This window comes from Anabrus simplex, chromosome 8 (assembly GCF_040414725.1).
Source record: "Anabrus simplex isolate iqAnaSimp1 chromosome 8, ASM4041472v1, whole genome shotgun sequence".
Classification (NCBI taxonomy): domain Eukaryota; kingdom Metazoa; phylum Arthropoda; class Insecta; order Orthoptera; family Tettigoniidae; genus Anabrus; species Anabrus simplex.
The window spans coordinates 237,797,284-237,821,611 of record NC_090272.1 but is presented as its reverse complement, the minus strand read 5'-3'; positions in this window follow the sequence as shown (position 1 = coordinate 237,821,611).

Here is a 24,328-nt window from a genome sequence, read left to right as displayed (position 1 = left end):
AATACAAGTTAGATTATAAGGCTAGTATGCCTACAGTGCGGAGAACCTTTGTATTATTGTATTACATGAGACGCTATGTTTCAGTGTCCATTTCATCTTCCGTGTAGAGAATTTTTCAGATAACTTCCTCAAGGCGCTTGATGTTTTGGCAAATATACAGTTACTAAAAAAGATGAACGAGCACTTGGTTTTGTAAAACTTCCCCGCACTTACAGTTTCCTCCGGAAATATTTGTTGTCAGTATCCATAGGGTCTTCATGGAAGGCGATTTTTTGTGTGTTCATAATCTAAATTTAGTCTGATAAAATACAAATACGGAGCCCATACAGTAACGTGCACTAATTCGTTTTTTGACCGACTATACATTTAATAAGTTATTCACTATTTCTGGAAATATGTAAGGAATTTTCTTGAAATTTAGCCCGTATCTACATTATTATTGAGCGCTTCGTATGATATGAAAAATAGTTTCTCTATGCGTCCGATTACTAAGAGCTTTTGAAAATCCTCTTGCAATATTTCTAGAAAAGCACAATATCCCCAAAAGAAAAGCAAGAAATTAGCAACCCTGTCACTCCTGAAAGCAGAGGATTCTAATGAGCAGATTGGCTCCGAAGGCGTTTCTCTCTGGGCTCGTGATGCCTGCCCTGGGGGAGAAATGCCCGATGTCCTTGCGTTTCGTGAAAATCTATAACATTTGATCCATAATAAGGAAAATACTTCTAAATACATTTCGCATTCATTGAGAAAACAACGAAGTTTAATGTTATCCGCAGAAAGAGGTTAGGCGAGATGAGATAACATAGAACAATCCAGCGAAATGTTCAAGCGCACTCACTCACGCACGCACAAATGTATACATAACATATAGTTGCTTTAAAAATAACACTTGAATGAACACAGTTTCCTTGGCAATGAATAGGTTGTTTTTAGGCTTAAATAGAAATTACGACGCTCCTTCTTCACGTACTGTTTTTGTTTGATGCAGCTCTCCATGCTACCCTATTCTGCGCTAACCTTTTCATTTCTGCATAACTATTACATGTGATCTGATCTGCTTATCATATTCATACCTTCATCTACCCCTACCGTTCTTACAGCCTAAACTTCACTCTAAAAACAACTGAACAAGTCCTGGCTGATTCTCTCTCTTCATCTGGTCTCGTTTAGGCAAATCGATCTCCTCTCAGCCAATTCGAGTCAGTATCTCGTCAGTCGTGATTCGATTTACACACTTCACCTTCAGCATTCTTCTGTAACACCACATTTCAAAAACTTCCATTGTCTTTCTTTCTGAGCTACCGTACTTATCATTCATGTTTAACTTCCACACAATACCAGGCTCCAAAAACATGTTCCTAATTCTTACTATAATGTTCGAAGTGAGGAAATTTCTTTTCTTAAGAAAGGGCTTCCTTGATTGTGCTAATCCTGCATTTTATGTCCTCCTTACTTCAGCCATCGTTAGTTATTTTACCACCCAAGTAACAATATTCATCTACTTCCTTTAAGACTTTATTTCTTAATCTAATATTTTCTGCATCACCTCACTTCATTCGAATCCACCCCATTAATTTTGTTTTGGACTTATTTGTTTTCATCTTGTACTCCTTCCCCAAGTCTCTGTCCACACCATTCAGCAATTTCTCCACAACTTCTGCAGACAGAGTTAAAATATCATAGGGAAATATCAGGGTTTTGATTTCCTCTCCTTGAATTGTGATTCCCTTTCCAAATTCCTCTTTGATTTCCTTTATTGCCAATTCATAAATTTTGAAAAGAATGGGGAGGGGGCGAAGGGCAAACTGAAGCCTTAATTCACCTCTTTTGGACTGCTGCATCTTTTTCAATGCCCTCGATCATTATCGTTACAGACTGGTTTTCATATAGATTGAAGATAATTCTTCCTTCTCAATATCTAATCCCGATCAAACAACCTGGTCCAATCAACGTTATCGAATGGCTTTTCTAGACCTTAATTCGGTACTGATATTACAGAATATCTTGCATATCTTTATTTTTCACCTTTGTAACTGACAGATCATGTGGATTTTCAGGAACCAAGTCAAACATTGAAAATCTCTCACTAGTTATAACATTAGTTGATGACAACTGGATACTATTGGGATTGAATTAGTGTGCTGTGGGATATTCTCACGTGTATGTCACTAATATTACATTTCGTTTTTATGAATGTGCTTCCCGTCAATCCGTTAAAATAATTTGAGAACAACTTTACACTCTTGTCTGATTGTATGTCCATTTTGTTAAATAGAAATTATATAAATATTAGGTGAAAACATTAGATTAATATGTAACATTGCTGCCGTAGCTCACACGGGAAGTGAGTGTGACATAAAAGACCAAATTTTTGAAAGTGCATTTCACTTCAGAATTTGGAATACTGAGATCATCTCTTGCAAAATGTTCAAAATAAGTGCAAATACGCATCAACTATCCATCGTATACTTTTATTACGCAAATAACTCCACTTTCACAAAAATATAACGTAGAAGTTTTTTCCAAGACGCGCTTCAATTGAATGGATCGTATACAAACACATTAACATTAAAATATCAAGTACAAAATGAATGGCCATTGTTGCATTGCAGGAAGGGTACGGACGCATACAAACCACAGTCCTTGCTACTTGAATCTCAGAAAACGTCCGTTTTTTTGGGTTTAATAATTCATGATATCCGACTAATGCAGACATTTACGGCGATGTTCACGTCTTTATGAGTGGAACATGAAATTAAAATATCCTAGCCAGCTGACAACTAAATTAATCCCCCTCATAATCTGAAGGAACAGAATAGCGATAATATTGTAAATATAACGACTTCTCAATTTAAATCAGACTCTTGTGTAAGCTGAATTAAGTGAATATTATCACCTGCGACGACAGGAAAACGGTAAAATGTATGCTGAAGGTCACTGTTGATTCAATTATACTTCTTCGTCTAGTTACACTCAAAAGGCAGTAAGCTGCATCCTTATAGATCAATGAATCACTACAGGTCTGCATTTAGGACAGTCGCCCAGTTGGCAGAATCCCTATAATGTTGCTTTCCTAGCCTTTTCTTAAATTACTGAAAAGAATTTGGAAATTCGTTGAACTCCCTTGGGGTAAATTATTCGAATTCCTAACTCCCCTACCTATGAATGAATATTTGCTCCAATTTGTCCTCTTGAATCAGAATTTATCTTCATATTGTGATCTTTTCTACTTTTAAAAACACCACTCAAACTTATTCGTCTACTAATGTCATTCCACGCCATCTCTCCACTGACAGCTCGAAACATACCACTTAGTGGAGCACCTCGTCTCCTTTCTCCCAAGTCTTCCCAGTGCAAGCTTGGCAACATTTTTATAACGCTACTGTTTTGTCGGAAATCACCCAGAACAAATCGAGCTGCTTTTATTTGGATTTTTTTTTCTAGTTTTAGAATCAAGTGCCCATTGTAGTTATAGAATCTTCTGAAATGAATTTCTGCATGGTAACAGAATTATGTGATAGGAATTTCCAATACGGTAATCAGCATATCTGAGAATATTCCAATTTTCTAATGTGGGTATACCATTAGTCGTACATGGAGTAAGAAAAATTCACCGATTTATAGAAAATACACTTATCGATGCGATTTTTTATCTACTTATTCTGAAAAAGAAATACTTTCGATCGAAAGACACCAGTGCTGCAATCTGCGATTAAAAAGAAGTTTCTGCAGATTAAAATAAACAAAGTCAAGAAAATACGTAATAAAGGCAACGTTTTAGAATTAAGAAACGAAGAGGAAGCAAGTAATCCGAAACTGAAAGCAATCATTTCATACTCATTAATGGAATTGAGGTTAAATTTATAGAGAATGAATTGCTAGATTGTATATTGAGCAGAATCCAGCTGTAAAGTAAGATATCACAGCAGGCTTTGAAGACTTACAGAAGCGTTCCTGAGGACATCGGGAGATGCCTCGGCAAAATACTGAGTAGTTCAAGTTATCCATGAATTTTTCTATTAAAATTAAGAAATATTGAAATATTTTTGAAAAAGATATGTCCACCTAATTTTTTACTTTTTTACTTTTTTTATCTACCCTCAAGCCCGTAAAAATTGCTGATAAGAAATGTCATTTTTCACATTCTGGATAGGCGTGGATATTCGTTAACATGGGACAGACGGTGGACGAATATAATTATATAAAATGGACACAACCGCTAGACAGAAGAGTTAGAGTATCGTGCAGTGGCGTTCGTTACTCCAGCTGTGATAGTCCCAACACATTACAATTTCCAAATTGGTATTCACGGCATCATAACAAAGCTACAGCAGATTTTAAACAATCTACCTACAGTTTCACCCGGTGACGCATCGTGTTCCTACATTCAAGGTATTTACAGAAATCTATAGGGATATTTTTGTTGTTTAACTTCACATCTTAACCTAAGCTCAGTGAGCAAACGTTAGACTATATTTTAGCGACGGCAGACGTGGGAAAGTATTCCTCACGAAGAAGACCACTGTTATATTCACGAAGAATGCCACAGAACTCGCAAAAACTTCACCCATAACACGAGAACAACAATACAAAAATTCACAGTCCCTACCCCCATTAAAGGCAAACCCACGGGTGCACAGCAACAAATAATGTACTTCGCGCTTGGCTCTGTGTCCATGCTGGGTAACCTTAAATATTTTTCCAAGTGTAATGAAAACCAATTTTCTACTCGTGCCATCAATGAATAATCCCCAAAACTTTATTTTTAATTACAATTGATTTAATAAAATAGCTCTATTTTTATTAGCAAGACAATGTGCAAGTGGCTATACTATTAACATATTGATACTTTTCTTGTAGCCTCTGATGCGTGGCGCTGAACACTTCGAGTGTTAACTGATACAAGTAACATACTTTACCTAAGCTAGCTGGCCTGCCGCCGTAAGACGCTGTGAATGTCAAGTGTGGCACACAGCCCACCCCCAGGACAAGGAGGCTTCAAGCGACTTGAATTTCGCACCGGCAGAGAAATCCAGGTCGCTGGAGGAGGTGAACTGCGGTAGAGCGAGAGCGGATTTTCGAAACAGCATTACTTGGGTGTTTGCAGTTTTTTAAACTTGATAAAAATCGTTCTAAGTAATAATAATAAATAAATGAAAATACAAGATTCTTTTTCCCCAGCAGTGCTGGGGTAGATGGGGGTCAGTGCACACCGGTGCCGTGTGTGTTCAGAGTGCTTGTGCAGTAATATTTATATTTTGAAGTAAGGTGCTTGTTAAGGTTTATCTCATAACTTAATAATGGGAACCAGTAACATTTTAATTACCTTCTTTCGTAAACCATTTTCTATATACAGTTTACATTACTTTGTTAAATACTGCAGATCGTGTACACTTTCATAAATGTGATAATGTAATCGACGGTGTAGAAAAAAAGACATTATACTTGAAACACTACCACCTGCAAAATATGTTCATCCAACTCATACTTCAAACGAATGAATTTTGAAAGAAAGTCATCTTCTCCCGGCCATCTTCTGTAATTTGTACTAATAAAATATAGCATGTTTTTCTGTTGCATTTCTTGGCTGATGATGACTTTCAATGAAGCCGAAACTTGAGTTCCTGAATTCAAGTATTGTAATTTGGGATAAAAAAACAACCTTCATCTCTAATTATATAATAATGAGAAAGTGCCTCAAGATCTCTGCTAAAACCTTCACATATTATTATTATTATTATTATTATTATTATTATTATTATTATTATTATTATTATTATTATTATTATTATTATTATTATTCAGTCAGTCAGTCGTTAATAGTTCAGTTTTCTTCTTCTTCCCTTCCCAAAACTTATTCATCCTTCCTCGCTGTTGTTTTCTTTCTTTCGTCCATTTACCGCCTGATTTCATTTTGGCTATCACTAGAAATTTACCATCAAATATTGATTTTCTAAATTCTTTTCTACTTTCAATTTGTTCTTTTTTTAATGTTGAGATTTCAAAATCTTCTTCGGCTTCTTTGAACAATTCTGGTTTGGTCTATTTATTTCCATAGTGTTCAAAAAATTGTTTTGTTAATCTGTCTTTGTCCACTCTATACAGATAAAGAAAGAATCAATCTTCTTTTTGTAAAAGAATGATCTATTATTTTTCTGATGCTGTGTATAAATCTTGTTCTGGTCTCCATGTGTACAAGCCACTCTCCCAAATAGGTCCCATAATTTTCCTTAACATTCTCTTTCCTATTTTGCTTATTGTTATATCTGAGAAGGTGTTCAAACACTCTGTTACATATAAAGCTGCTGGCAACATTACAGTTTGTAGTGTCCGCATTTAGCATTCCCGGATACTTTATTATTATTATTATTATTATTATTATTATTATTATTATTATTATTATTATTTTGTATTGGCTTTACATCGTACCGACACAGATAGTTCTTATGGCGACGATGGGGCAGGGAAGGGCTAGGACTGGGAAGGAAGCGGCCGTGGCCTTAATTAATTTTGCCTGGTGTGAAAATGGGAAACCAGGGAAAACCATGTGCAGGGCTGCCAACAGTGGGGTTGGAACCCACTATCTCCCGAATACTGGATACTGGCCGCACTTAAGCGACTGCAGCTATCCAGCTCGGTAATATTATTATTATTATTATTATTATTATTATTATTATTATTATTATTATTATTATTATTATTATTATTATTATTATTATTATTATTATTTCTTCGTATGCCCATTCAGAAAGCGCGTTTCAACTTGTTCCTTAACGTGATGGTTTTCGCCTTCTTATCCCCCCAAAATCTCTTCACGAATGCACCGTGTTGCATCTTGCGTTCTGGACCACCTGCTAGCAGTTTTCTTTTAAGATTTCTCCATGAATTTGTGCTTGGCTACTGTTGAATTAACGATACTCTATGCTGTCGTCCGTGATATTCATTTCTTGGAGGTCCGCCTTAGTTTCTCCTAGCTTGTTAATTTTTGCCTTCTTTGAGTTGTTAACTTAAAATAATCTTTTGTGGAGTCTGTCGCTGTCCATTTTGTAGGCATGGCCACAGAAATTCAGGCGTCTCTTGAGCACGGCGTCAGTGAACTTATTAGTTAATTAGTAGCGGTTTGCTGTTCTTTTCTTAATCCATATTCCACTTTCTCTCCTGCGTCCATGTATTTTCCGGAGAATTTTGTTTTCGTGCTTTTCAATTTCTATCATTTTAGAGTGACTTCCAAGGGATATGGTTTCTGAGGGGTATAAAGCTTCCAGCAAAACATCTCTCTTGTAATTGTCGTAATTTTTCATTAATTGTAGCAATTCCACGTTAGTTTGTACGCCTTATGGACTTTGTTGGCTCTTTCTACGTTGGCCCTAATGTCCAGTCTCGATGGCAGTATGATTTCTCCAAGTTATTTGAAGGAGGACGTCTGTCAAATTGTGCCGTTTTCCATTCTTCTTCTTCTTATTTTTATTATAAGCGCATATTGTGTAAATATGTTGCTTATAGAAGAGCAGTGCCTGTTATGACAGTCTACTTCCGGCATAACTTGCTCTAACATTATGTAATAAATGATATGTACGTATCAGCAACCCGTTATAGGAATAGTGCTTGTCATAAAAGAGAAGTATATTAGCATTCTCAATATTTATGGACTCCTCGCGTGATCTACAGGAAGTGTAGATACAATTGTTGTTAACCGACCATCCAGCAAACCAACATGGTCGAGGGAGTCCTACAGACTGTGCGCTAACGTCAGGAGGAGTGTAGTAAAGACGTATAAGCTGTCAATGATCCTGACAGAACAAAGCAGGGCATGAATAGGGAGCAAAACAAACAATGTCTTATGACTAGACCTGGGATTTTAGGCTCTATAAAAATTAGTTTCAGGCGCCTAAAATAGGCTTTTAAAAGAGAAAATAGGCACTTAAAATATGTTTAAAAATGTTCTGCAGGAAATAGACTTTAAAATATTACAATATACACTTAAACTGTAACGTGATCCTTTTTTACTTTAACAAACTTGGTATCCCTATTCTTAAACTGAAATAACTGCAAAATTAAGACAGAATAAAAAAGACATTTATCAGAAACAATATAAAAAGTCATGTCAAAAAAGTTATGGATTAAATGATATATCATTATCACTACTGATCTAAAACCTTAATACTAAAATCACTGTACACAATTACAGCACTGTAGGCATCCGATAACGGTGTAAACGCGAATGGAGTATGTGTTTATTATTTGTGAGGAAAATTCCTACTGTACTTTCATTCGTAGTTTGCTTTACAGTATATAACAATCTTCTCCAAATTTTCCACAGTTAGGCTGTGTCTTTTGTCTATTAAAATCATTCTAAAAAAAGATGTTAGAGGGGCACAGGAAAATTTACCTACATTTTTCAATTCAATTTCACTTAGTAAGTTTACCTTTTCCCCATCCATTACCTGATGTACCCTTTTCAGCACTGAATAACCTGGGTTCTTCTGCAGTACACTAGACTACTTGTCTCTTATTTTATCCCCTACCTTGCCCCTAGCACTTCGTATGTTATTCTCAGCTTCCTCAATTACAGAAAATTGCTGTTTGAGACTGTTTCCTTTTTCCTCCATTTTTGTAATGATGACTGGAAGAAATGAAACATTTGCCTGAATATACGCAATGTCTCTCTGAACACTGGAACAATCATCTAACAGCTTTATGACAGACAACACATATGCAGATGTTGTCCGTTAAAGGCAAATTGTCTATCACAGTCATGATTCCCTCAAGATGTTCTGCATAATACAGGGCAGCTTCCATCCAGGAACCCCAGGTGATGATTGGCTGTGATGGAAGGGAAATAGAGGGGAGTTTCTCTCGAAAGATAGCTATTCTTGATGGAGCCTTACAGAACACTTTCTTCATTGTTGAAATGAGAGTATTTATTGCAGGAAACTCGGTCCTGTTTCTGCGAGTCTATGCAAGGCATGGGCCTTGCAAGTAACATGAATTAAAAAAGGATAGAAAGTTTTGAGGAGAGGTGCAGTGGCAATCATGTAGGAAGCAGCATCGGAGACAAGGAGCAGGACTTTAGAATCATCAACACTCCTAGGATACAACAATTGCAACCCCTTGTTGAAGAAGTATGCAATGCTTTGACTATTGACTTTCTCAAGCTGTTTAGAGCAAAGAAGGTGAGCGGTAGATGCCAGATTGGGTTCCAGTTTTCCTACTATAAGGTTAGCAATGTACCTGCCCACAGAGTCGGTGGTTTCGTCCACACACAACAATATGCAAGACTCCCCAATATCCTCCCTGACTGACAAAATGACCTCATTGTAACACATATCTAAGTAGTTTTTCTTTAATGTAGATGCTTATGGGATGTGCTGCTTGGTGTATTTCTGTAAAAAAAGAATCTCTGAAAACTGGATTATGCACAGCATTCCAGGGGATATTTGCTGCAACTAGGGCTCTACACATATTAGCATAGAAACCATTATGGGTTGTAGGAGATATAGTTTGTGTGAGCAGAGTCTGTCTAATGTTACTTTTCATGGCTGCTTTCGCTTTGTGACTGGCAGTATCTGTATGCTGCTGAAGGTGGCATTTTTTTCTCATGTGAAATCTAAAACATAATAAAGCGATGTCAATTAGAGACTAAGATGAGGAATAGAAAAGGTGAGCTATTGAATACAATTTGTAATTTTGAACTATTTAAATAAAACCATTGTTGCTCTAAAGTTAATTAAGAACAAGAACACTACAGTCCCCGAAGGGCCTTGGTTTCAATAACTGTTGCTGCCCAGCTAATGGCCTGCAGATATTGGGTGGCGTATGGTCAGCACGATATATCCCTCAGCCGTATTTCCGTGACTCCTGCCCACTGTAGCACCTCAATTGTCCTCGCGATGCTGGGTCAACAGCGTTCCAGACCTCATAGACTTCTAAATTACTGCCGGTACTGGAAATCGAACCCAGGTCGCCTGGACTAGGTCCCTACAATTAATTAGAGGAGCCAATATCAAAACCTTAGTTTTAGATTAATATGAAATTTAAGATATATCCACATACCTGTTTATTGCAGTACTGGCAGAAAATAATCTTGCCATCAAAAGTCATCCCTGGAAATTGTACAAGCCATTGTTGTATAAGCGCACTCTTAGATGATTTCGTTTTAGGCATGATGAACTATATTCACTTAAACAGATGTTCTTTCACTGGCGACTTGACACAGTATGTCCCTTCTTACTACCTGCTCGTTGTTCTTCCTAGATAATCCTTCCCGTCACCTCCACACTTCACTCAGCATTCCTTTGGTGACAGTTGTCTAGGAAGAGCACATTTCTGTGAAAAACCCACCCTCTGCTGTTCTGCTCGTTCCAGGGATGTCCAATGTGTGATTGTAAAAATTAAAGTTGAATTTTATTTTAAATGTAGAAAATAGGCACTAAAATAGTATAATAGGCTCTAAAGGTCCAAATAGGCATTTTAGGGCACTATAAAACTCTATTAATGTAAGGGATTTTTCATGAAACGTCAACATATTTTTAAAAAATCATGTTATTTCGTAAGGAACGAAATAGGCATTTGCCTTAAAATCCCAGGTCTACTTATGACTAAGCAGAAGACAATTCCTAAAATAACTTTTTGTACCGGTAGCATGCAACGTAAGGTAAAAGTTATTTTTAGGCCATTTTATGACGAATAAAGGCATTTCTTACTGTCGTTAACTCACATTTTCCAATAAATACTTTTTTAAGTGCTAGAAACGTTATCTTTGTTTTAAATTTTAATTTATTTTATTTTCTCCTTCCATACACAGCATCTCTTTGGTTGGCGGAGTTAAAGCTCAGTCACATCCTGTGACGTTGACAGGACATTCTCTGAATTTAGAAATATCCCGACTGAAACGAGACAAACATTTATACAAGAAATAGCATATCATAAGAATTAGGGGTATCAGATAATTATTTATTACATAATGACGACTCGAATATAAATACATGCTTTCCAGTGCACGGGAAAGTTGGAAATCATGGATACATTTTTCTTCTTAGAAGATTGGAGAGCAAGTTTACATCGACATTTCTATGTTTTTCCGTGTACTAGATTACCGGAGTCTAGAAGATCAATGAAGTATTTTTCACGAAGGTATGAGCTAGCGTTCTTATAGCAATGTGTATAATATTATGTTACTGACCTACTATACATAGATCACGAAGACGGTGGCGTTATCGTGTTTAAAGGGCTTTGATGTTATCTGCACGAAACGCCAGTCAAAGACACTGGACATTCGATTAGAAATTCTGCTGCCTTCGGTGACTTGAAAGTATGTAAGGGGCTTTGGTGTGATCAAGACAAAACGCCAGTCAATGACAGTGGAAACTCGTTTAAAACACGGCCGCATGTGTACCTACTGTATATAGAAGGCAGTGTAATAATGCGAGGAAGAACAAGACTAAGACTTACAGTAGTATAGACAGATGACGAACACTAGTTGCCATGGTTACGATGGTTTTCTGTGCTGATAGACCCCCAGTCCACGTTGACAAGTGCACAGTAGTGAAATGTTTCAGTGTACAGCTTCACTTGAGGTGTATAACAACCTACTACTTCCAAAGACAGTAAAATCAGTACTTATCATTGTACAGGAGATAATTTAAAATTTAAAAAATTAAATGATTAGTACAATGTCCACCTCCTTGGCTGTGTTGATTATGTCAAAGTCTTTGCTTCATAGGAAGCCGACTTCGATTTCCAGTCGGGTTGGGGATTTTAACAGCGTCGAGTTAATTTCTCTGATTCCGGGACTGGGTTTTTGTGTTTGTTCCCATACATTCCCCTTGCTAAACATTAAACATGTCACACCACCAAACATCAAAGAAACACTCATTATATCCCTCCATATAGAGATGGCGTGAGAAAGGGCATCGGGTCGTAAAAGAGAGCCAAATCAACCCGTGCATTACAATTCACACAGATGATGCCACGATCCTGTGAGAAAAGCGGAAGATGAAATAGAAGCACAAGTTAATAAGAATTTTGAAATTTGATACAGCTTATTTTAACCTCAGCGTTACTAATATGTTTCAATGTTTGGGCTGGAGAGAGCTATCAGTGGAGATATGGCCTGCAATTTTATTAGTAGACGAATAAATCTGAGTGGTGTTTTTAAAAGTAGGAAAGATCACAATAGAAAATAAAGTTGGAATTGAAGAGGACAAATTGGGGTAAATAGTCGTTTATAGGAAGAGCTATTACGAATTGGAATAATTTACCAAGGGAGATGTTCAATAAATGACCAAATTATTTACAAATATTTAAGAAAAGGCTGGGAAAACAACAGATACGATATCTGCCACCTGGCCGACTGCCCTAAATGCAGATCAGTGGTGAATGATTGACTGATTCATTCATTGATTTTTTGCTTGCTTGGTTAATTAATTAATTAATTAATTCATTCATTGAATGATTGCTTGCTTGCTTGCTTGCTTGCTTGCTTGCTTGCTTGCTTGCTTGCTTGATTGATTGATTGATTGATTGATTGATTGATAATTTGGCTGCCTAAAATAGGATTTTTTAAGCTTCCTACCTGTGGTACTCGCGCACGCTACAATGAGTTTTAAGAATAAAGTTGAGCGATAAGTCCATATTACCAAAGGAATGAATCACGTTGCTGATAATAATTATATTACATTTAAGTCGCACTAATCCGAACCGCGCTATAGAAACTCTGTTAATCCGAAGAAAATTTAAAAGAAAGTACTGAAGTTGTAATGAGATGAAAAATAAATTTCAGAAAAAAAATAATTGGATTTTAATAATGCATGTATGGAATCAATATAAAATAATACGTTAGCCCATGTTGAGACAGTATTTTGAGGCAAAAAAAAACAAGTAAATATAATGGTATGCAATTTAAGAGTTAGACTAGATTATATTTATTAGAATAAATCTGGTTTCAAAGTGTTTTGTCACCCAGAGATATTAATAAAACACAACGCTCGACGAATATCGGTCACTAATAACTGAATTTAAGAAAGGGCATATATCCAAATTGTCAATTTTTAAAAATTGCAGATTAACATTTTATTCGTCTTGGGATGTATCTTCACAGAGGAAACGGCACTTATCCAATCAGTACGTTGTTGTGTGTGGTTTGGAACTAATTTAAGAAAAGGCGCTAATCCGTAGAGAATGTCTGCTTTGCTTATAGGGCGTAAAACGATATTTTGAAATCATCTTACGGGATCCTAAAAGCATCATTCTTGTTGAGACTAGTGATGTTCTGAACTTCAGAGAATAGCGGGCGACGTTTTATTCGAGGAGAGGACTGTCGGATGAATCTCGAGGAAGGGGAGTGCCTAGCAAATTGACAGTATTTATTTCCATCCAGCAACATTCATGGAGTTAGTTTACTCTGCCAATGATCCAGGAATCGTACAGCACAAAACATTTAATCAGTGGGTAATTGAAGACAACTTCCATTTGTAGCTGGACAGCAATGTCCAGTTTCCAAGCGAACAACCCTACGAAGAACCATTTCCTAATTCCTATCGACATGAATAAGATGAATGGCGTAAGGCGTCTAGAAGTGTACATTTCAGGGGAGTAAAAAGAAATTTTCAACGAAGTGCTTAAGTGGCCAGCTGATTGTGTAACTGACGATGATTTTTATTGACTGTCCTCATTCAAATGACCATTATTATAGCACAATTACGCAGTGTGTTCAGGGTAACGATGTGAGTTTTCTTGAAAAACAGTTTTTCTCTCATACTACAAATTATACATTCAACCAGCACTATAGAAAGGGCATATATCCACATTTGCCAATTTATATGAAGTCCTGGATCTTTACTGCACATCTTATCAAGTTACCTACCCACAACCATCACTCGGAGTGATGCATTTAACTAGCAAGACTGGTTTTAAAATCAGCGTTCTGCTCCTCCCCTTCTGGTTCAATTTCTCTTTACAGGGTCGGTCATTGAGTATCCCTCTCCGAACTTCGTAAATGTGGCGCAATGCTGGATTGCGGAAGACATTTCTGACAATCTGAAAATTAATCAATCTGAAGACGCCTCGGTCCCATTTAGCGCGAGTCCTCTGCAATAATATAATAAGAATTCAGTGCCTGTTCGTACATTGGCTCTTTTGAAAGCGTTGTAAGCATACACTAATCGAAGATGATTTCCAAATTGTTGTCTGTCTCTCCTTCTGTTTAGACCAAATAAACGCAAGAAACCACTGACCTTTTCTTTGCTTAACTTGCCAGTATTAAGGTGCAGACATTCATAATGTCAGTGTAAATGTTTTATATCAATCTGTTCGAAAATACGGAGAATAGAGAGAAAAGTGAACCAGCAGTCACCGTCAACCAGTAGGACGCTGTGGTCCAAGAATGACTTTTTGCCAACAATAGGGTCTGTGTATTGCCTTCTGCTGGCCGCGTAGAATCCAGAGCCATCCAATATTCTGAGACCACAGTTTTAGTGGTTTACCACTTGGACACGCCAGTATTAGAGTATCTTCTCGATGACGGTTGTTTAAGTCACTATTAGTGATTTTTTTATGGACTGGTTGTTTCCCAACACTCCAGCATCTCTTTTTTTCTGGAAGAGGGTGAACCAGATCTTAAAATTAAAGGGCCAGACGATAGAAATCCAGTGAAACCTCGTTAAGCCTAGTCTAAGCGACCAGAAAGTCAAGAGTTCGTGGTAGACGGGTAAACAAATTTAAGAGTTAGAATATCAATCACTTCACAACCCAGTGGACCACAGACATATTACGGGATAAAAGTTTTGCCCTCGCTCACAGGAACGAAAAAGCCTTCTCTCGTCATAGCTTCAGTAAACTCAGCGGTTATTTATTTATTTATTTATTTATTTATTTATTTATTTATTTATTTATTTATTTATCGTATGGCATATATACATATATACAGAAACAAGAAAGCAAGTACATTATATTTTAATGTCTAAATATGTTATCCATTCTAGAGCCTCTGTATTGGCCTCTAGAAAATCAAACCAATCTCCAGGGTAGGCTCTTTTGCTACACTCCTTTACAATGTGTTCGATGGTTTGAAAAGGAGCACCACAGTCACGCTCGGGGGATTGTATCTTTCCCCATGTATACAGGGACGCAGCACAGACACCATGGCCACATCGAATCCTATTAAGGATGGTCCAAGTTCTTCTTGGGAGATCAGACCTCGAATTAGGTGGGAAGAAATGCCAGAGATGTTCACCTGTTTCTGAGATCCAATCTTCCTTCCATTGGGCATAGGGGTTGAAATTGTCTTCTGTGAGCTTCTGAGCGAACTTAACTGGCGGATGTCTAGATTTCAACCGGTTCCTCTGAAGGTCAGGAATATTGGAGTGGATAGGCAAGTCAGGGTTCCCATTTATCTTGGAGTATTCTCTCAACAGTGCTTGTGCTCTACGGAATGAAGGAGGCATGATGTTGCTCAAGACAGGAAGCCAATGGGTACGAGTTGATCTTATTACACCTGAAATAATCCTCAGCGGTGATTTCACCTGATGCAGAAAACTTTCTAAAATATTCAAAATAATCAGGAGTTTTCAGTCGAAGACATAGGGCCAGTGAGGCTACATTTTGCGGCTCGCGAAAGCTTTATGAAATTTAAAAACAGAAATATGAAGACAATTTTCGGGAAAATTCATAGCTCATTCTAAAAATGTATAATTTCCATTCCCAATACAGACGAGACTAAAAACTAATTCATTATTTAACATTATTTCCTGTTTTTATATAGGCCTGTTCACTCAATCAAAATAGACTATATTCGATTGACTTTTTGAACTTAAATTTAAAATTTTTGGGTGAGGGAATGAGGTCTCATAAATGTTAGTGTTAGGTATGAACGATTATAAAAATGGCTATGTGATCCATTCCGTATCTTGTACTCTTTGCCAACGACAGTCCATGCAGTGAATACTGAAACAATACGTTATTTCCATCGAGTTTGAGTTCTTCATCCTTCTCTTGTTGGTAGTACTGACTCGTACACAGAGCTGCACTCGGGAAGAAATTTTCAGAGAAACGCTCTTGGAACTGAATATCAATGTTCTCTCCACAAGGAAGATCTTTTGACTTGGACCAGACAAGAAAACGAATCACATTTCGTCGCTGTTCTGGCAAAAGGTCCATATCTCACAATGCTCTTTGTATGCATTACTTTCCTTAAGTCTGGTCACGCCTCCGAGCCACATATGGATATTTTGTTCATTAGAACAATTTTCGTTGTGTTCATTTTCCTACTGTAATGTGTAAAGGAAAATGAACCTCACAGCGCCGCACTTAGAAACGTATGTTTGCACGACTTATTTTCGGACTCCTACAGTGTAATGTATTAAGATTCACTCTCCTTACACGTTAGCATACGAAAATGAACAGAAGGAAAATTGTTCTGGTAGACAAAATATCCACATGTGGCGGGGAGGCGTGACAAGTCTTAAGGAAAGTAATGGAAAGGAAGAGCACTGAGACCTGAGTTCTGCCCGAACAGGGACGATTTCCTAATCACTGCTATCTAGCAAAAATACCTGCAATTCTAACTGAAAAAGACTTCACTGTTTGGAAGCACGTACATTTCTCAGCGGACAAAGTAGGGGTCCCTATTCTAAGAAAAACTTAAATTAAGGAAATTTCCTCAAATGTGCAGAAATTTGAAGGGCTAAAGGGCCATGAAAGGTTTCAAATTTTTAGTCCTGGATAGCTCTATCATACTTTAAAATAATTCCAAAATCATTTCCGGCGTAGTATCTGCGTCTCACGGAAAGTCGCGGTAGTCGTGATCAACAGCGCGAGCCCTCTGTGTTCATTATTAAACTGCAATTGTTTGAAACTTCACAGCAGCACAGAATCCCCGGGAACGGAACCGATGTTTATTGTCAGGCCTTCAGACCTGAGTTTAGCGCTTGCGCAGCAGACGCCACAAGCACACGGCTTCTTGTAGTAAATGTAGTTCAGCCTAAAATCGTTTTTTTCTTTACTCGTTTTCTTTTTTAATCAATTCCTAGCCATATTAACTCATTCTGTAATGTGTTCAATACTCTGAGACGTCTTTTGATTTCAAAAAATGCCCACATCGAATGTAGTTATAAGGGCTTAAATGAAACAATGCATTGACTCACATTAGCGCTCGTAGTGACAGAAAAGGCAAACTCATCAGCTAATCGACCGGATAACAATGATTAAGGGAAGGTTTGTAATTTTTAGGAATACAAATGAATACATTCTCATAGTTTATTATATTTAATTCACCTAAAATTCGTAGCTCATATCCCTTGGGCGTTTTGAACATTGAGTTGCTTGTCTGAAGGGCTAGAACTGTGCATTTTTGTTCTTCTACGAAAGTCATTAAGAATGACTACAGACGTCGACCTCCGAATTCTTCCCTGCTGCATCTTATGAGATCAGCAACAGCAGAGCTGGAAGTGGACATTCTTTCATTGGTAGATGCAAACCGACATTCTTGAGTGCTCTTCTTAAAAAATCAAATGTTCTGGCTACAATATAGTTGAGCCCACGAGAGTTGGACTCTGAGCGACAAAAGCAGAAAGTACGAAATGCGCTGCGTTGTTATAGTTACCTTGATCCGCGGCATATCATACAGCCTAGCGCAATTCAAGAAACATAAGCTAGTGCTAACAATTCCAGCATTTAAGACACAACACATCATTGCCGGTAAATACGAGAATTCACATTCACTAACAAAATCATTCTCAGTAGCGTGACGTTCAGTGTTATTAGCTGCCGTCCTCGGGGGCCCGGGTTCGAATGGCGGTAGTGGTGGTATGTGGTTGCATCTCACCACCATTGGGGGTGTGTCTGAAAAGAGCTGCACTACGTCGGCATGAGCACACGAGTTTACTTTTTTTAAATAACAAAATCATCAGTTTGTGACAATACATAGACACATTATCATTATACACAATTATGCCATTCAGCGTTCTGCCTCTGTGAACCGAAGCCGGTTTATGCGTACATTTCCATTCATCGAGTTCATTCCCAAATTAGTCGTTATCTCTTCATTCCGAGCACCCTCCTGTAATTGTTCCCACCTGTTCGTACCAGTAATCTCTCTCGCCACTTTCATATCTGTTACTTCTAACTTATGAATAAGATATCCTGAGTCCACCCAGCTTTCGCTCCCTTAAAGCAAAGTTGGTCTGAAAACAGACCGATGTAAATATAGTTCCGTCCGGGAGCTGATTTCCTTCTTACAGAATACTGTTGATCGCAACTGCGAGCTCACTGCATTGGGTTTACTGCACCTTAATTCAATCTCACCTACTATATTTCCATCCTAGGAGAATACACAACATAAATACTTGAAATTATCGACCTGTTCTAGATTTGTATCGCCAATCTGACATTCAGTTCTGTTGAATTTCTTACCTGCTGACATCATTTAGTCTTCGAAAGGTTAATTTTCATACCATACTCATTGTACCTATTTTCAAGTTCCAAGGTATTCGACTCCAAACTTTCGGCACAAACTGCCATTAAGACCAAGTCGTCAGCGTAGGCCAGACTGCTTACTACATTTCCACCTAACTGAATCCCTCCCTGCCACTTTATACCTTTCAGCAGATGATCCATGTTAACTACGAACAGCAAAGGTGAAAGATTACAGCCATGTCTAACCCCTGTAAGTACCCTGAACCAGGAACTCATTCTACCATCAATTCTCACTGCAGCCCGATTGTCAACATAAATGCCTTTGATTGATTTTAATAATCTACCATTGATTCCATAGTCCAGCAGAATGGTGATCATATTTTCCCTCGGCACCCTGTCATTTGCTTTCTCTAGATCTACAAAAGATAATCCCAACTGTCTATTCCTCTCGTAGCATTTTTCAATTACCTGGCGCATACTGAAAAGCTGATCCTGACAGCCTCTCTGTGGTCTGAAGCCACACTGGTTTTCATCCAACTTCCTCTCAACCACTGATCGCACACTCCCTTCCAAGATGAAAGTGAATACTTTGCCTGTTATACTGCTAATGTCTTTACGTCGTACCGACACAGATAGGTCTTATGGCGACGATGGGATAAAAAGACCTAGGAGTTGAAAGGATGCGGCCGTGGCCTTAATTGAGGTACAGCCCCAGCATTTGCATGGTGTGAAAACAGGAAACTACGGAAAACCATCTTCTGTTATGAGTTAAATTATGAGTTTACCTGAATTACCCAAAACACCGTTCATTTCACTTTCCCCTCCCTTCCCGAGAGTCTTTGTTAGTGTCCAGAAATGTTTCCCTGCTGCTTGACCAAGCTTTTCCAGGTTAATACCAAAATCTTCCCACGACTTCTTTTTGGATTCAACAACTGTTTGTTTCGCTCTGTTTTTTCATCTACGTACACTGACTGACAGAGCAAATGCAACACCAAGAAGGAGTGGTCAGAACTTTATGCCAATTGCAGGGTAGACTGACGTCACTGAGGTATGCTCATGATGTGAAATGCGCCGCTGTGCTACGCACGTAGCGAACGATAAATGGGACACGGCGTTGGCGAATGGCCCACTTCGTACCGTGATTTCTCAGCCGACAGTCATTGTAGAACGTGTTGTCGTGTGCCACAGGACACGTGTATAGCTAAGAATGCCAGGCCGCCGTCAACGGAGGCATTTCCAGCAGACAGACGACTTTACGAGGGGTATGGTGATCGGGCTGAGAAAGGCAGGTTGGTCGCTTCGTCAAATCGCAGCCGATACCCATAGGGATGTGTCCACGGTGCAGCGCCTGTGGCGAAGATGGTTGGCGCAGAGACATGTGGCACGTGCGAGGGGTCCAGGCGCAGCCCGAGTGACGTCAGCACGCGAGGATCGGCGCATCCGCCGCCAAGCGGTGGCAGCCCCGCACGCCACGTCAACCGCCATTCTTCAGCATGTGCAAGACACCCTGGCTGTTCCAATATCGACCAGAACAATTTCCCGTCGATTGGTTGAAGGAGGCCTGCACTCCCGGCGTCCGCTCAGAAGACTACCATTGACTCCACAGCATAGACGTGCACGCCTGGCATGGTGCGGGGCTAGAGCGACTTGGATGAGGGAATGGCGGAACGTCGTGTTCTCCGATGAGTCACGCTTCTGTTCTGTTAGTGATAGTCACCGCAGACGAGTGTGGCGTCGGCGTGGAGAAAGGTCAAATCCGGCAGTAACTGTGGAGCGCCCTACCGCTAGACAACGCGGCATCATGGTTTGGGGCGCTATTGCGTATAATTCCACGTCACCTCTAGTGCGTATTCAAGGCACGTTAAATGCCCACCGCTACGTGCAGCATGTGCTGCGGCCGGTGGCACTCCCGTACCTTCAGGGGCTGCCCAATGCTCTGTTTCAGCAGGATAATGCCCGCCCACACACTGCTCGCATCTCCCAACAGGCTATACGAGGTGTACAGATGCTTCCGTGGCCAGCGTACTCTCCGGATCTCTCACCAATCGAACACGTGTGGGATCTCATTGGACGCCGTTTGCAAACTCTGCCCCAGCCTCGTACGGACGACCAACTGTGGCAAATGGTTGACAGAGAATGGAGAACCATCCCTCAGGACACCATCCGCACTCTTATTGACTCTGTACCTCGACGTGTTTCTGCGTGCATCGCCGCTCGCGGTGGTCCTACATCCTACTGAGTCGATGCCGTGCGCATTGTGTAACCTGCATATCGGTTTGAAATAAACATTAATTATTCGTCCGTGCCGTCTCTGTTTTTTCCCCAACTTTCATCCCTTTCGAACCACTCCTTCTTGGTGTTGCATTTGCTCTGTCAGTCAGTGTACAATTCCCATACTGCATCAGCCCATGTTTGGAGCCATTTCTGATAAGCTTTCATTTTACGTTTACAAGCTGCTCTCACTTCATCATTCCACCAAGTTGTTCCTAGGCATTTCCTTGCTGTTACTACTACATTATCCCTGTATGCCACCCATTACCTTTCTATGTCCTGAACCTGCTTACTGTCCACTGTTCGAAACTTCTCACTAATTATATCCATGCACTTCTATCTAATTTTTTCGTCCTGGAGATTTTCTACCCTTATTCTTTTCTATACAGGTATCACTTTATTCTAGGCCTAGAGATACTTAGTTCACTACAGATCAGATAGTGGCCGATTTCATAGAAACATCCCCGAAAACCCGTACATTCCGAACATATTTCCTGAACTCGAAGTGGGTTAATTTGTAGTCTATTATGGATCTGGTACAGCTAGCCTCCCATGTGTAGCGGTGAATATCCTTATGCTTGAAGAATATATTTGTAACATCTAAACCCATACTAGCGCAGAAGTTCAGCAAACACTTTCCATTCCTATTAGCTCCCATATCTTCCCTACATTTACCAATCACCCTTTCGTATCCTTCAGTTCTATTTCCAATTCCCGAATTGAAATTGTCCATTAGCACTATCCTATCCTTGCTGTTGACTGTGACTACGATGTCACTCAATGCTTCATAAAACTTGTCAACATCCTCATCTGCACTCTCACATGGTGAATACGCTGTGACAATTCTCGTCCTAATTCCTCCAACTGCCAAATCTACCCACATTATTCGTTCATTTACGTGCCTAACAGAAACTATGTTGCGTGCAATGGTATTCCTGATAAAGAGCCCTTCCCCAGACTCCGTCCTTCCCTTTCTAACACCCGTCAAGTACACTTTATAATCTTCTACCTCTTTCTCGTTATCACCCCTTACCCGAATATCACTTACTCCTAGTACATCCAGATGCATCCTCTTTGCTGAGTCAGCCAGTTCTACTTTCTTTCCTCCATAAGCCCCATTAATATTGATAGCTCCCCATCGAATTCCATTTCGTTCGCCAAGTTGTTTCCAATGAGTCCCTCGCCTGTCAAATGGGAGTGGGACTCCGTTACTCCCATAGGTCCGAGGCTTGCTTAAAATGTTCTGAGCTCGGTCGATTCATGAAGCAGGATGCTACCCTACTTGCACATAGTCCAAGTGAGGATCTATCCTCTAACGGGTTAGGGACCATCGGTGGATTGTATAGTCCTAGCCACCTGAGCACAAGGAGGGCCATGACTCAGAATATGACCGAGATGCCCACTCCCATTCCATAGCAACTGGTATCCCGACTCTCAGGACCACTTACTAGGCCACTCAGCCGTTGCCCATCGTTCACGAAATAGACGTGACTACGATAACTCACACCATGAACTAACCTCAACAAATGGACATGTTAAATATAGAAGAGAGCTGTATAATTAGTCACTGATTAACTTAAAGTAGCAACGAAAATAATATTCACAAAACAAACACGTAAATACATAAAGCAGCAACAACTACACAACACAGTACCAATCCTAATAACATCACAAAAGCCACTGAGAGCAAGCCAACCACGTGGCGGTAGCGTTCTTAAATGTGGCATCGCTGTTATCGTTGCCATAGCAACAGATCAGTTTCGAGCAGCGTTAGTCAACTTTCTCTGCCCAGTCAGACTCCACTCTCGTGAGCCTCAGTTGCTTGTGTTTAATTTCACTCTTTAATGCCGCTATAAGATGTTATTTTAAGCAATTCAAACGATTAAAGCTTCGTTTCATTTGAACTATTTCATACTGGTGCCTCTGTTCTATTTGCGAAAGTTTTACGAAAAGTGGCCTGTTAAAGTCCTGCCTGCGATCATGCCTAAGGCTTCCAATGTGCCCTCGAGCCCGTACTGAATTACATCGTCCTCCAGATCACTACCACTACCTCAAACAGTAACATGGCTAAAGGTTAGCATGCTGGCCTTTAGTTCACGGTGATCCGGGGATTTTAACTTTCACTATGGCTCGGTGGCTGGGTGCTTGTGACGTAGATTCCATCTTAGATAGGGTTCCATCTTCACAGACGTGCAGGACGTCTATAGAGCATTATTTCAAAAGGCCTCTCCGGAGACTACACGCCATTATTATTATTATTATTATTATTATTACTATTATTATTATTATTATTATTATTATTAGCCTAATATTATTATTATTATTATTATTATTATTATTATTATTATTATTATTATTATTATTATTATTATTATTATTATTATTGAGTCTTAATCCGTTTACCATCCAGGGTTGGTTTTTCACTTGGACTTAGCGGGGGATCCCACCTTTACCACTTCAAGGGCAGCGTCCTGGAGCGTGACACTTTGAGTCGGGAGGATACAACTAGGCATCAGGACCAGTACGTTGCACAAGTGGTCTCACGTGCTGTGCTGAACAGGGGCCTTGTGTGGGGGATGGAAAATTAGAGGGGTAGGCAAGTGAGAGGGAAAGATGAGGCCGTAGCCTTAAGTTAGTTACCATCCCGGTATTTGCCTGGAGGAAAAACGTGAAGCCACAGAAAACCACTTCCAGCATGGCTGAGACGGGGAATCGAAACTCCTCTACTCAGTTTACCTTCTGAGGCTGAGTGGACCCCGTTCCAGCCCTCGTACCACTTTTCAGATTTCGTGGCAGAGCCGGACCTCTGAGGGTGGCAGCAAATCACACTAACCACTACACCACAGCGCCGGACATTACTGGTCACATGATCTGATGAATGCAATTTGGCAGAACGCTCAGCTTTATTAAGAAAAATATATATAGTGACTTTAATCCAGTTACACGTTTATTTCTGTATGTTAATACAATGAGCTACGAAAACCTACGTTCATTAAAAATACTGTTCGTTCATTACATTTAATGTGCACATAAGCTGCCTCTGTGGGTCCGTGGTAGAGTGTCGGCCTCCGGATCCCAAGATAGCGGGTTCAAACCCGGCAGAGGTAGTCGGATTTTTGAAGGGCGGAAAAAAGTCCATTCGACACTCCATGTCGTACGATGTCGGCATGTAAAAGATCTCTGGTGATACATTTGGTATTTACCCGACAAAATTAATTAAATCTCAGCCATAGACGCCCAAGAGAGATCCAGTTTACTCTAGGTCCGCTAGATGGCAGACAGAGTAAACCGGAACGTCGAAATTGACGAGCAGACAGCCAGATGGCGTCAAATCGAAATGTCTGCACACGGTAGCTGAGGCCATACGATTATTATTATTATAATGTGCACATTATTGAGATGAGTGTGTAGGCTAAGAATATAAGTGATTGTTGACTTGCGGTAATATTCGCGATTGTTGAGCTTACTTCATCAAGAAACGTGAATGTTAACTCATTTATTCATAGCTTGCTATCCAAATAAACTACAGTATGCTTTAACAATGGTTTACATTCAACTAGGCGCATTTCTTGCATTCCTAGCAGAGAAACAACTAAAAAAAAACAACAATCAAAAGCGCCGGTGATTAACGTTAAGTGAGATATAG